The sequence below is a fragment of the Octodon degus genome, unplaced genomic scaffold (assembly GCF_000260255.1).
Source record: "Octodon degus isolate 3935 unplaced genomic scaffold, OctDeg1.0 scaffold00053, whole genome shotgun sequence".
NCBI classification, from domain to species: domain Eukaryota; kingdom Metazoa; phylum Chordata; class Mammalia; order Rodentia; family Octodontidae; genus Octodon; species Octodon degus.
Genome location: NW_004524629.1, coordinates 4,963,573 through 4,977,238, shown reverse-complemented (window position 1 = coordinate 4,977,238; position 13,666 = coordinate 4,963,573). Strand labels below are relative to the sequence as shown.

Sequence of the window (13,666 nt, the reverse complement as noted above, 5' to 3'; positions counted from 1 at the left end):
AGGAGTTTTGGGCCAGCCTTAGTATCCTGACGTAGGCAATTAGCATGAGCACTGCAGGGGGGGCAGAGTCTTGCCTGAACTCAGAGATGGGAATCAGCAAAGCAGCCAGTACTCCTGCTTAACTATCTTCCCTACAGTAGCAGATGTGACAGATACATCCTCAAGGCTGTCACAGTAGTTCATTTGTGACCCCAAAAGCTAATCTCAGCCATCAGGAAATCTTGATGCTTATTTTGCTCAGTTTGAGAGGGGGATAATCTTTATCCTTATACTCAAAATTTGGAGGACTCACCTTAATTAGAGTCTGAACTGATCATAAGGAATAAACTTAAAAGTAACATTAAATATTAGTGTGTGTTGTTAAGCTCAATATTACAAAAGCATCAATTACTTCAAATCTTTAAAAACATGTGGTCTCTCAGCTATAGCTCTTCTTTGCCTCCCTACAGATCTGAGAGTCAACCATAGGGCTTAAATCAGGGTGGCCCCTCAGCTCTTGGTGCCAAGCATGTATCCTAGTTTTTTCTTACTGCATGGCATGCTAGTGCATCTTCCACAAATGAAAAACCTACTACTGACATGATATCTACGAAGCAGAGCTGTTCAGGGACAAGGACAGAGAAAAATCCCTGCCCAGGGACTTAATTTGGCTGTCGGTAACTGGACAGATCCCAACAGAAGAATATCATGGCTCTCAAAAAGTGGGCAAAACAGAGCACATAGCACACATACCCCTGTAATCCTAGCTGTTTAGGAAGCTGAGGTGAGAGGATCATACGTGTGAGGTCAGCCTGAACAACACAGGAAGACCACGATCAAAAAAAAAACAGATGTAGGAAGGTTGAGGGTGTAGTTTAGTGATAATATATTTATTTACCATGGGCAAGACTCTGGGATCTAGTTCCCAGCACTGTAACCATTCTGGCCAGCTTTCCTGCCAGTTCACATCCCATGTGCAACCATTAGACACTCAGAAACATGAAAGTATCCCAACATATGCAGAGGGTATCTACCAAACCAAACACTGGGAGTTGATTTATGAAGACTGAATGGATCTGATTCCAAAGCTACCTGTATTCCAGCAAAGATTTACTAAAATCCCTACCAGGGAAGCAGCAGTATCAGAGCCACTATCCTTGATCACAGCTAGATTGAGCCCATGGCCTCAGCAACATGTTAGCTTGTACTGATGCTCAGTTCACAAAGCTCATGCCCATGTGCTTCAGTACCTATGGGGACCATAGGGCAGCGATGTAAGCACTCGTACTAGACAGTGAGCAGTACCTTTTCAAACCCTTGCCTGTCATTTGCAGCAACTATGAACAGGCATGTAGGGTCTCTAGAACATTCCCCAAAAGTCTAGGGGAGGTTTTGAAGGATAATTAGATCACAGGGACACTGTACTCATTTTTTGATTATGCCATTGATGAATTCGTGTGCTGTTAGGAGGCAGGCCCTGATTGCAGGCATGAGTCATTGGGGGCATGATGTGGAAAGATGCATGCTTGTCCCCAGGCCCCTCCTTCTCTTTTTGTTTTCTGCATGCCATGAGATGACTAGCTTCCTGCCATCATGCCCTTCTGCCATTTCTCCCTTGCGGTCCACCAGTCATGGACTGAATCCACTGAAACTGTGAGCCAAAGTAAACTTCTCTTTAAATTGCAGGTGTCAGAGGTTTCATCCCAGCAACAAGAAAATGACTAATATAATGAACTAGCAAATCAGAAAGTGCTTGTCTGCCTAGCACAACTGCAGAAGGAAGTGGACAAAGCTATGTAAGATGAGAAGTCACAAGATTACACTTGGAACACACTCCACTCGGGATTGGCTGTGCCAGGCTGTGACTACACAGTACAAAGGAAGACTAATCCATGATTTACCTGTCAGGGAGAGTTCGCTCTGAAACATTGTCTAATAATCCCATGCTTAAGGTGGTTATTCATCTGTTCAAGATTGTGCTCAATTTCTAGAAAAGGCAAAGCCTAAAATCCTTGGCTTAAGGTAGAAGTTCACAGTGGGGAGCTGTTCCACTACCTCGGCCTGATGGAGAAGAATTCCTACATGGGCCCGTCATGGGCTGTGGGTGTGCTGGCTCAGCTGAGCCCTAAACTACCACTGAAGAGACCCAGCTCCATGAGCATAGAAGGTACCAGGAAGTGTAAGGACTCTAATCAAGGTAAAAATGAAGACTGGAGCCAGGCACGATAGCACATGCCTGTAATACCAGTTATTTAAGCAGCTGAGGTAAAATAGAAAGCCTGAGGCCAGCCTGGGAAACTTAGCAAGGGCCTGTTTCAAAAGAGATGGGGCTATTGTTCAATGGGAAAATACTTGCCTAGAATGCATAAACCCTTGGGTTCAACCCACAATATCAGCAAGAAAAGAAGATTGGATAGAAAATAACTACCAGAAAGTAAAGAAACTTAAAATAAATTGTATTGTTTCAGGGGCCTTCGGAGATTTAAAAATAAATTGTATCTGAGATTAAAATATAAATTGACACTTTAACATTGTTTTGAGATTATATCACATAGGTATTGCAATTTTTTTTCTATTAAATGGTTGCAATTTCCCCCCAAATACAGGTATGTAACAGTAAGAGAGGTAGCTTACTGGCTAGCTCAATTGTTTTGTGTAAAGTAAAAGTTCTGTTAAAAGACACAGGAGAGGTATTTTGCTACCTTTATTTTCATTTCTTTATTTGTAACTTTTAAGTCAAGTCTCTAGAAAGGCCATTGAGTAAAAACCTGTACTTTAATTTTTTTTCTAAATATAAAATGTTTGAAAATTTTATTTTCTTTATGTGCAAACACATAAAGTATAGATGGAATATTCAAACTAAATTTTTGTAGCTAGGCATTACCTTTCCTTAAAACTACTTCAGTGGCAATCTTCATTCTAGAAAAGTGAATTCACTCATAAATTCATTCATTTTAAAAGTTCATTAGAAGATAACTTTTATGTAGTGAAATCTTTTAAAAAGTAAAACTACAAACAGTAGCACCAGCTTCTTCTCCTGCCTGATGTGAGTTGCCCATGGAATGAAGGATGGCCAGGTCTCACCTGGCTTGGCTCTGGCCCCTGCTCCCTCTAGAGTGAGCGTCTAGTGCCCCTTCCTCTGGGGCAAAGCTATCTGCATAGATTCTGCAGTCACTCTTTTGTTTCTGTTCTCCTTAGTCCTCAGTAGGCCAGCAACTCGGGACCCTGCCCGTCTGTTCTTACAGGAATGCTGTTGTACTGTCAGCCGCACCAGGGCCCTCTCCCCCACACATAAACACCTTCCAGCAAGACCTGCTGCTCCACTCGACTTACTTCAGCAACACTTTCATGCCACTAGCTGACCATAAAACACTGCATTGGTTGTGACTTGCACCCTGCATTTGATTTCTCTTTTTTAATTATTCCATTAAAAATTTCAGGTCCATTTCTTATAACTGTTATTTGGTTTTTGTACAGGGGATTGAACCCAGGGTTTTGGCACTGATCTACATCTCCAGTCCTTTTAAAATATATATATATATATAATTTTTAAAAAATTTTTTACTTTATTTTATTTTATTTTTTGAGATACAGTCTTGCTAATGTAGCTAATTTGCCTAGGCTAAGCTTGAACTTGCAACACTCTTGCCTCGGCCTCCTAGAGTGCTAGGATTACAGGCATCCACTATGCCAGGCTATTTATCTTTTTTTACTATTCATCTTCTTTTAGACTTTCTATATGTACTCTCCCTCAAGCCAGGATTCTCTGGATCTGTCACTCTTTGTTCCTACTTGAGACCTTTCCAGCTGGTCTATCTGATCTGTTAACTTTTCTAATCAGTTGGTTTTATCACTGCTTCATGTGAATTCAGCTTTAAACTTTCATATGTCACAAGTCTTTGATATCCCCCATTTAATATGCTGTGGGACATAGAACTCATGAATGACCAGCATGAGATTCTCATCATCTGTCCTGGGTGTCAGTATCTCTTTTTTTAAATAGAGAAATGATTTAAGATTGGACAAGATTGTGTTGGTCTCCTTTAACCATCAGGCCATGGGTTTGTGGGCATTCAAAATAATAAGGCTCCCTTACCCTCTGACACAAGAAAATTCTTTCTTAACACAATAGAATCCTGTCATTTGCAACTACATGAATGAACTGGAGATCACTTCATTAAGTGAAATAATCCAGGCACACAAAGACAAGTATCCATAACCTCACTCATATGTGGAACCTAAAACACAGAAGTGAAGAGTAGAATGGTGTTTACTAGAGGCCGAGGAGGGAAGGGAAAATATAGATCAGTAGGAACTGAGTTACAACTAGACATGAACCAATAGCTCAGCTGTATCAGAGTGAGGAAGAAATAGTTAACAATATTATATTGTACATAGGGGCCAGGGAGATTGCTCAATAGAAAAAGCGCTTCCCTGGCAAGCGCAAGGGCCTGAGTTCAATCCCCGGTTCCGCAAAAAAGAAAAAAAAAATTATATTGTACATTTCAAAAGGTTAGAAGAAATTGTTTTAAATAGTTTTAAATGCATATATTAACATACTCATAGGATTTTTAAACAAAAAGGCATTCTACCACACCATTATACTATATGCATTATACTTGTGATCATTGTATCTTAGTAGCTCAAGTAGCACACAGATTGAACACACATGCTGGAGGCCACCTTCACAGGTTGTTTGGTTTGTTTGTTTGGTACAGGGGATTGAACTCAGAGTCTTGCACTTTCCAATCAGATACCTGTGCTGCTGAGCTATAACCCCAGCGCCACTAGTTTTTTGAGGACCCTCCCACACTGATTTTCACAGTGGTTGCACCAGTCTGCATTCCCACCAACAGTGGAGAAGGGTTCCTTTTTCTTTAACCATATTTGAAGTGTTGTTTACTTTGCAGAGTATCCTCAAAACTAGTAACAGATTTTTAGAAAATCCTTTGAGAAATTATATTTTTAGGGGAACTTGAACATATAATTGGTCAAAAGTATACCAAAAAATTCTTAATATAGAAGAGCTACTTTCTTGAAAATCAGATCTTTAAGTAGACTTAGAATAAATTTAATAGTTTCACTGAGTTTACTTAGATTTTTGGAAAGATGGTAATAATACATAAATTTAAAGAGTAAAAATTTTTAATATTTTATATATACAAGTAGTTTCTGTTAATGAGATAGGGGTTATTCCTTGAGATGATTAAAAAGAATAGTACAATTTTGCAATTGCTAGAACCTTCAAACTCAAAGCAGCTAGTTTGTTTCAAAAGAAAATATATTAGTAGAACTTAAATCTAGAATCTTGGGTCTTTGGAATGTAGAGAGCCAGTTTTTCCAGCCGCTTTTATTAAAGAAGTTATCTTTCTTCCAGTGGACATATTTTAAACAAAAATGCAGATACAACATACCAGAACTTAGGGCTGACAAGATAGTTCAGTGGACTAAACACCTGCTTAGGCAAGTTCAGTGACCAGGGTTCAATCCTTGGCACTACATACCACACCAGGCCCACCCCCAGGTTCTCTGAGCCGGTGACCAAGTCTGGCTTGGTGGTACATGCCTGTAATCCAAGCACTGAGAAGTTTCAAAACAGGAGGATCACTAGAGCCTGAGCTTCATAGTGAGACCCTGCACAAAATACATTAAAAAAAAAATAGCAGAACCTGTGGGACATAATGAATGCAGTACTAGTGGGGGAAAATTATAGCAATGAATTCCCACATCAGAAAACAGACCAAGCACAAATAAACTAATGCTACACCTCAGGCTTCTAGAAGAAGAGCAAGTTTTCAAGCCCAAAATCCATACAAGGCAAGAAATTACAAAGATAGAGCAGAAATTAACACACTTGAGACTAAGAAAGCAATACAAGAATTAATCAAAGAGTTAGTTCTTTAAAAGAATAAATAAAATTGATAATCCCTTAGTCAATCTTATTTTTATAAAAGGATATAGAAGACACAAAGTCATGCAATGAAGAATAAAAATGGTGAAATCACTACAGATCCTGTGGAAATTTGGGGGATCATCAACACCTGCTTCAAAAATCTTTACTCTCATAGGGTGGAAAGCACAGAAGAAATGGACAGATTTCTAGACATGTCTGAATTACCAAAGCTGAATCAAGAAGATACAAAAATTCTGAAAAACCACGTTACATCTCTTGATCCTCTTCCCATTTGCAAAATACCACTACTATGTAGGTTAATATTTTATTGTTAATAATGGATTCAAATCAAAACCTTGTATGTTTTTAAATGTGTTTGCTTTTATGTCCTATTTTAGTAATATATAGATGTTAGCATAAGGAATTTTAATTTTCACATGCCTTTCCTTTTGCCTTTCACATTTTCTCTTTCCTTAGTTTTATTTATTTTTTAGTTTTAAGCCACTAATGAAAAAAATATAAATTTTAATAAAATATTTAATTCTGTATCCAAAACTATGGTTCAGTTTGCGACATGTTTTTACCCACTATCACTGGAATGGACATCCCCAAATCTCCTGTGAAACATATTAGATGACTTTTCTAGTCAAATATTTGGTTAAAATAGATGAAATCCTTTTTTGCACATAGCAGATTTCGTCCCCAAAGAGATAAAGACACCATATTACAGGGATACATGCAGACTCATGTTTATAACAGTGCAGCTCATATTAGTTAATACTTGGAAGTAGCACGTATTTCCATCAATAGATAAATAGATGAAGAAAATATGTGCACAGTGGAGTACAACTGAGTCCTAAGGAAGAACAACTTTTGGTTATCTGTAGGACAATGAATGTTGAGATCGTAATGCTAAGTAAAATATATCACTCAGGTAATGTACTGCATAGTTTCTCTTATACAAGCAAGCTGAAGTATAAATAATTTTAAAAGCCAGGTAAAAGATAGGTGATGTACAACCTGGAGATAGACTTTGTGGAAGAGGGAAGCTGGTCTGGTGGTGATGGAAGACAGAGGCAACTCCAGGAGAAAATGAAGCAAGAATCAACATGCAATTTGTATATGTAGCAACTCTCAAGAATGAATGCATTTATTATATATCATGCAGATACAATCTCTATCACAGTTTAAAAGAAAGGAATATCTGAAAGAAAATGGAAAAGAAATAGAAAGAAAAGAAAAGAGAAACATCTGTAAGACTGACTGACTACATAGTAAGCACACCAGCTTTCAGTACCTGTTCTGAGCTGACACATTTATTTTTGGGTGATTTATCTGACCAGTGTTTCAAAAAATACTGCTATAATAAATTATGTAAGTCAAGATCTTTTGGATTCCTCTCTGTTGAAATGACTGAAAAAGTTATGCTTTTCATTCATACTCCCTATTCACTTTAGAATATATCTGACTATGAAATACAGTTTTTAGGTCAAAATCTGAGGCAGAAATTTGGATAGTAAAGCAGGAAATCCATATGAAGATCTCCCATTTTTGGTGTTTTCATATCTCAAAAGATAATTTTGTTAGTTCACCTTTTTTGTAAAAATGTAATTTTCTTACAAATATGTAAGGCATGCTTTATCTTGGTCTTAACAATCCAGCAGAAAAGTATAAAAATGAGGTATAAAAACGAAAGCCATATGAATATGCTGAGCTGTGAAGGGTTCAAGTCAACAACTTCTAACAATGCCAGTCCTATGGATAATCCACTACTATTATGGACTACTGCACTATATTGGATTATTTTGCTGAATTCATACACCTACAATATTTAAATGACAATGGAATACCCATCTCTAACAAAACTAGGTAAAAAAAAAAGGGGGGGGAATACAAAGGAAGAACCATTTTGTATCTGTATATACAAAATAGGATAAATATACATCTACTTTCTTTTAATTCAATGAGAAGAAAGATTTATACTAATAGTATTTGGACAGGGTATCATGTCTGCATCTTGTGCTATGAATAACCACTAAGAAGATAACAATATGCAATGTATTAATTATTGAAACTGTCCTATTAATTTTAAAACTGTCTCATTGCTGTTTCTCTATAAAATTAATACAAAAAAATCCATTTATATGGTATTTCTTCCCACTGGCATGATAAAAGAATTTTAAAAAGCATTTTGGTTTAACCTGGATCATGTAAACACCTAAAAGTGTAAATACCAAGGTTATTTCAACATAAAAAATAAAAAATAAATATATATGAAAGCCAATATTACGATGAACCGCACAAGACTGAAAAAGGGAAAAAAACTGAAGTATAGTTTAAACATTTATCAAATCATTTCAAGTTTGTACTACTGTAGATATGCTTGTCTAGAGTTATAATTAGAAACAAAAGTATTGTGGCTTTAAAGGAAGTTGCTGAGAATATTAATAGTAGTACTAAGGTTTACCAAAAGCGACTTCCATTGTGTCAAAGTTTGTTATCAGAAAAACACTATACATCTTGTGACTTTAAGGCTAATTAACTAACAAAACTCTCATAACTGTTTGCCTCAGGCCCCTCTTCTAGTACTTCATCAAAAGACACTAAAGCCCTTTCTTGGTACAAATTAATTTTTTCCTGATAAATATAGGTGAATGAGCATACATTCCATGCTAATGCTATCAGTGAAATTATGTACCGATTTTGATTAGCTTTAAAACATTCACATTAATTTTATGTGATACAACATAGACTTTATTTTAGGATTAAAATAGAAGAAACATAGATTTTTGATGACTCATGCTTGTGATCCCAGCACTTAGGAGGCTGAGGCAGGAGTATCACCTCAAGTTTGAGACCAGCCTGGGCTACAAAGCACATTCAAAGCCAGAATGAACTGCATAGTGAGATCCAGTCTCAAAAAGCAAACCAACAGCAACTACAACCAAACAAAAGACACCAATCAATTAATCAACAAAATAAACACAAATTTAAGTAAGACAGCATCTGACCATGGAGCTGTTTGGAAATTTTAAGTCTCATGAATCTTAAAGACAGCATAATGCATTGGCTTGGCCATCATGTGATCACATGTAGCCTGAACATAAAGTAGAGCATGCATGCCTGGGAGTCGGGGTCACCCGGAAAGCTGCATCCTGCGTTTCTCAGGTGTGCTCCCACAATACCACTACTACAAAGAGCATAGCTATATGCATTCACCCCCAAGTTTTTCAAGGATATAGCTTCACTTCTTTTGGATAGGAAGGGAATTTGGGTAATTACACATTTAATATTTTGTGGAATCACAAACTGTTCTCCATTGTCCCTGATCCATTTATTATCCTCATCAGCAAGCAAATTGCTATTTATGTTTAAATACCTTGAACATATTTGTGTGTAAAATTACTACAGTATTTTGTGTTCCATGGCATGAAGACTTCAAACTTTATTTAACTAATACTCTTAAAAAGGACATTGCATTATTAGCATTTTTGCAATGTAAATCAATGCTATAGTAAATATAGTTTACATATATCTTAATAAGTGAAGTTACTTGTTCAATAGAGATGAATATTTTAATTATTTTGGTGAGGCATAACATTCAAAATACTGTATATAGTTCAACTGTACAATTTAATATGCTTTGATTGTGCATATAAGCATAATACCTTTACAGTAATTGAAATACTAAACATTTCCTTCCCTCTTTGACACGCATCAGTTTCTGCCATTTTGTAGGTAACCACAGACCTATTTTCCATTGATATAGATTAGTTTGTATTTCTTAGATATTCATATAAGTTCATTTATACTTATATAAAGTATAAATGGCCAAATAGCTGAGCGGATTAAAGCACCTGTAAGCAGGCACAGGGGTCAGGGGTTGACTATTTCAGTGTCTATCGAAGTACAGCCCACAGAGAAATGAATTCTTTGGATATTCCATAGAATATTATTTTGATCCTTTATGTAGATAACATTATGCTGACTGGACCAGATTAGCAAAAATTAGCATATGTATTAGAAGCTTGGTAAGGTGCATATTCCAAATGATAGAAATGAACCTAGCAAAGATTCAAGGGCCTACATTAGCAAAGATACTCCAAGTCAGTGGCTTAGAGAACAATGAGGTATCCTGTACAAACTGATGGGCAAATTAATGTATCTGACACTTTTCTACCAGCAACACAGAACCATAACACCTGGAAGGGATCCTGAGGTTTAGGAGGTATCATATTTCAATATTTAAAAATATGATTGTGGCTCATTTTACTAAATACCAAGTGTTACAGTTGGTGTCTAGTTGTCCTCCCAAAGCCTCAGGCAGTCATTGGAGCAGCTTTTAGAGTTTGTGATTAATTTGTGATCCAGTGCACAGATTATGGGTATCAGTGCTACACCACTCTGGGGTGGGTAATCTATATACAAATAAAGAAAAAAGAGAGGCTCGCTAGATGCTCCTTGCTGTTTTCCACTGCCATGAACAGCTGCCCTCTTCCATGTGCCACTCTTCCTTAGAGTCGGCAGAGTATGGATTGAAACCTCCACAAACTGTGAGCTAAATAAGCCTTTCCTTCCTTAATTTGGGGTATCTGGTATTTTGTCCCAGCAATGAGAAAAAAGTAACTGAGACATCAAAGAAAATTCCTGCTCTGAGAAATGCCCAGAATAGTAAAAGGTTGTAAAGTAGACTGAAAATACAATTCAAGCAGATACAATACTTTACAATTCAACTCAGCCAACCCTATGTTAGAGTTATCAGTAGTAGGAAATGGGGAACTATACTATATGGGTTTTATAGCAGGCCCAAAACCGAGAACTACAACACAGATGCTTAGGGTTCTGGAGCTAGATTATACTGTTCACAGCAAGTAAATATCAACCATTTGAAAGCCAACTTCTTGAATACTATTATATCAAGAACTAGAAAAAAGTGGCTAGAATTTTAATATTTACCCCATACAGTGTGATCCATTTGCATAAAAATATTATTTACTTACATTTGCTTTTATTTATTTATTTATTTTGGTGGAACTGGGGATTGAACTCAGGCCCTTGCACTTGCCAGGGAAGCGCTTATTCTACTGAGCCAGCTCACCGGCCCCTACATTTGCCTTTAGTTGTTCAAAATATCCAAAAGAGGACATACAAAAACCAACAGCTGGTACCTTAGGGAACAGGAACTGTGTGATAAAGTAGGAAAGTGATAGTTTTACTGAACACATTCTTCCTTTTGTCTGAAATCATGCAGTGGATTATCAATTCAAAAATAAATTTGATGAAAAAGAAAATTCCAAAAGATAAAGACACTTATGCAAACTCGATGCTCTTATTTTTCCCCCTTAATTCTACATTCACAACAAACCTCACCATCCATCTTCTTTTGGGATCTTCAAAATGAGTTTCATACAGATTCATCTTGTTCAAACTCTTTTCTCTCCTTCACTACTTCATCCTATTCTTTTTCATCTTCCAGTAAAGCTTTCTTTCTCTAATGCAAGCGAACTAATCTCTCCATGTTTTCTAGTTTGTTTGTTGGCACTTTGAACATTCCTATTAAACTGACCCAATAGCAACTGGTTCTTCTTAGGAGGAAAGGAGAAAAAAGAAAAAAATATAATTTCAAATATTTTCTCCCTTCTCCAGCTATTTTTGAGCTTCGCTATTAATTTTAAATGTCTTAATTTTATAAAATCTCTGTATCACCTGGCACACACTTAATACTGATTATTTTTGAATTAAATCGAAGAATGAAGTTAGTGAATGAAGGAATGATAGGCCTGCCCCAAGAGGTCAGTTCACTTTTCCTCTGCAACCACTATCTGATTTTAGAAAGTCTACAGACTTGTATCTTCATTTAGGGCTCCCTTAAAGGTGATTTGGAGATTCCCAACTCCAGGCAGGAGGAATGTGTTGTTAGCAGCTTGAACCCTGTGGGAATATTTAATGAAACTGCAGAGGTGGCATGTTGTGCTTCATGCTTTCTCTGAATTCTCTAATCTACCCACATTCCATTACTGTTACAAGTCAGAGTAATTTGGCATGGTATCTGGGTACTCAACACCTCTCTCAAATCAGCATGACGGCTGATGCTGCTAGTTGGAAAGTGTCTTTGTCTCCCAGGATCTTACCTCTACATCTTGATTCATGGGTCTCAAAGCAGAAGAGTGAAAATTAAATTTTTTCCTGACAGCTCTCAAAGGAGAACAAAGTGAAAGGCTAAAAGCATCAAACACCCACCAAAAAGGTGGAATATTCATTTCCCTGTGCTTATAAAGTGTAGGTCCTAAAAAAGTCTATATTGATTATCTCCCTTCTCCATTTATCTCCTTTCACCCCTACCCTAATAAGCATAGATATAATTGCTGAAAGTTACTAAATATATCTTAAATCTCTAATATAGTGAAATACTAATTATGCCTTAGGAAAAAGCTTCAAGCTAAAGCCTGCTTTCTATTTAGCAATAAGAAACTTCCATTTTAACGGCAAGCCAGATACCTCAGAGGATTAAAGCATCTGCTTAGGCAGACGCAGGGGCCAGAGGTTCGATCCTTGGCCTACCCTGCCAACCCTGCCCCCAGAGCACGCTGAGGCGACAATTGAGACTGAGCATGGTGTTGCACACTTGTAATCCCAGTGTTTGGGAGGCTGAAAAACAGAAGGATTGCTACAAATCTGATCTGTGTAGTGAGACCCTGTAGAACCTGTACTAAATACATTAAAAAAAAAAGAACTTCTATTCATTAACTACTATATCATTTATTTATTACATACCCACAGCATGCTAGACACTCTGTTATTTTCTTTCACGTATGTGTTCTTCTTGAATGCATCATTTTTGCATGCATTTGGCCACTCATCACACAACTGAAATGGAAAGGGAAAAAAAAAAAAGATTCTAAGAGATTATCCTTTTTAGTTGCTTGAGTCCTCCACAATCAGGACACAGAGGAAAATGACGGGTTAGTGTAATTGGCTTTGATTTTCTACAGATGGAGCATTGTTATTTAAATATAATTTCTTTATTTTGTAGTTCCTGGTTTTAAAAGATGATTTTATGGTTGAACCAAAATTAGAGGCATAGCTTCAGTTTCTCACGTTCTTTCTTGTTAATTACCCCAGAAAACATTGCACTCTGTAAATATGAGTTTGGAATCACTGGCCCCACTCCAAATTTGTAGGAGATGAGATATAATTCTAGCAAGTCTCATTACTGAGTGACTCTGAGGACAACCATCTGAGTTTGCTATGCCAGTACTTTCAGTGATTGGTACTACCATGTACAAATATGTCAGGACTTAAAGGAACATAAGGGCTGGGCATCTAACTCAGCAACATAAGCACCTGCCTAGCAAATACAAGGTCCCAAGTTTAATTGCCAGTACTGAAAAAAAAAAGAGAGAGAGAAACTGTTTGTGATCTTGAGCTGGCCAAATAGCTCAGCGGATTAAAGCACCTATAAGCAGGTGCAGGGGACTAAAGGTTCAATCTTCAAGCCTGCTGTGCCAGCCCCTGCCCCTGGGGCACACTGAGATGGCAATTGAGACTGGGCATGGTGGTATGCGCCTGTAAACAGGGGGGTCACTACAAGTTCAATCTAGTAGTGAGACCCTGAACACCCTGTAGATCCTTCCCTAAAATACAAATAAGTAAGTAAATAAATAAATAAATAAATAAATAAATAAATGAACATGAGAGGATGACTCACAGGGGCCAGGGAGATGGTTCAGTAGAATAAGTGCTTGCCTGGCAAGCTCAAGGGCCTGAGTTCAATCCTTGGTTCCACAAAAAAAA

At 37.2% G+C, this 13,666-nt stretch overlaps 1 pseudogene; it reads left to right on the top strand.

The window, feature by feature from the left end:
* Positions 1-878: 878 nt before the first annotated feature.
* Positions 879-3,341, top strand: LOC101566557 (annotated as a pseudogene).
* The last annotated feature ends 10,325 nt before the right edge of the window (positions 3,342-13,666 follow it).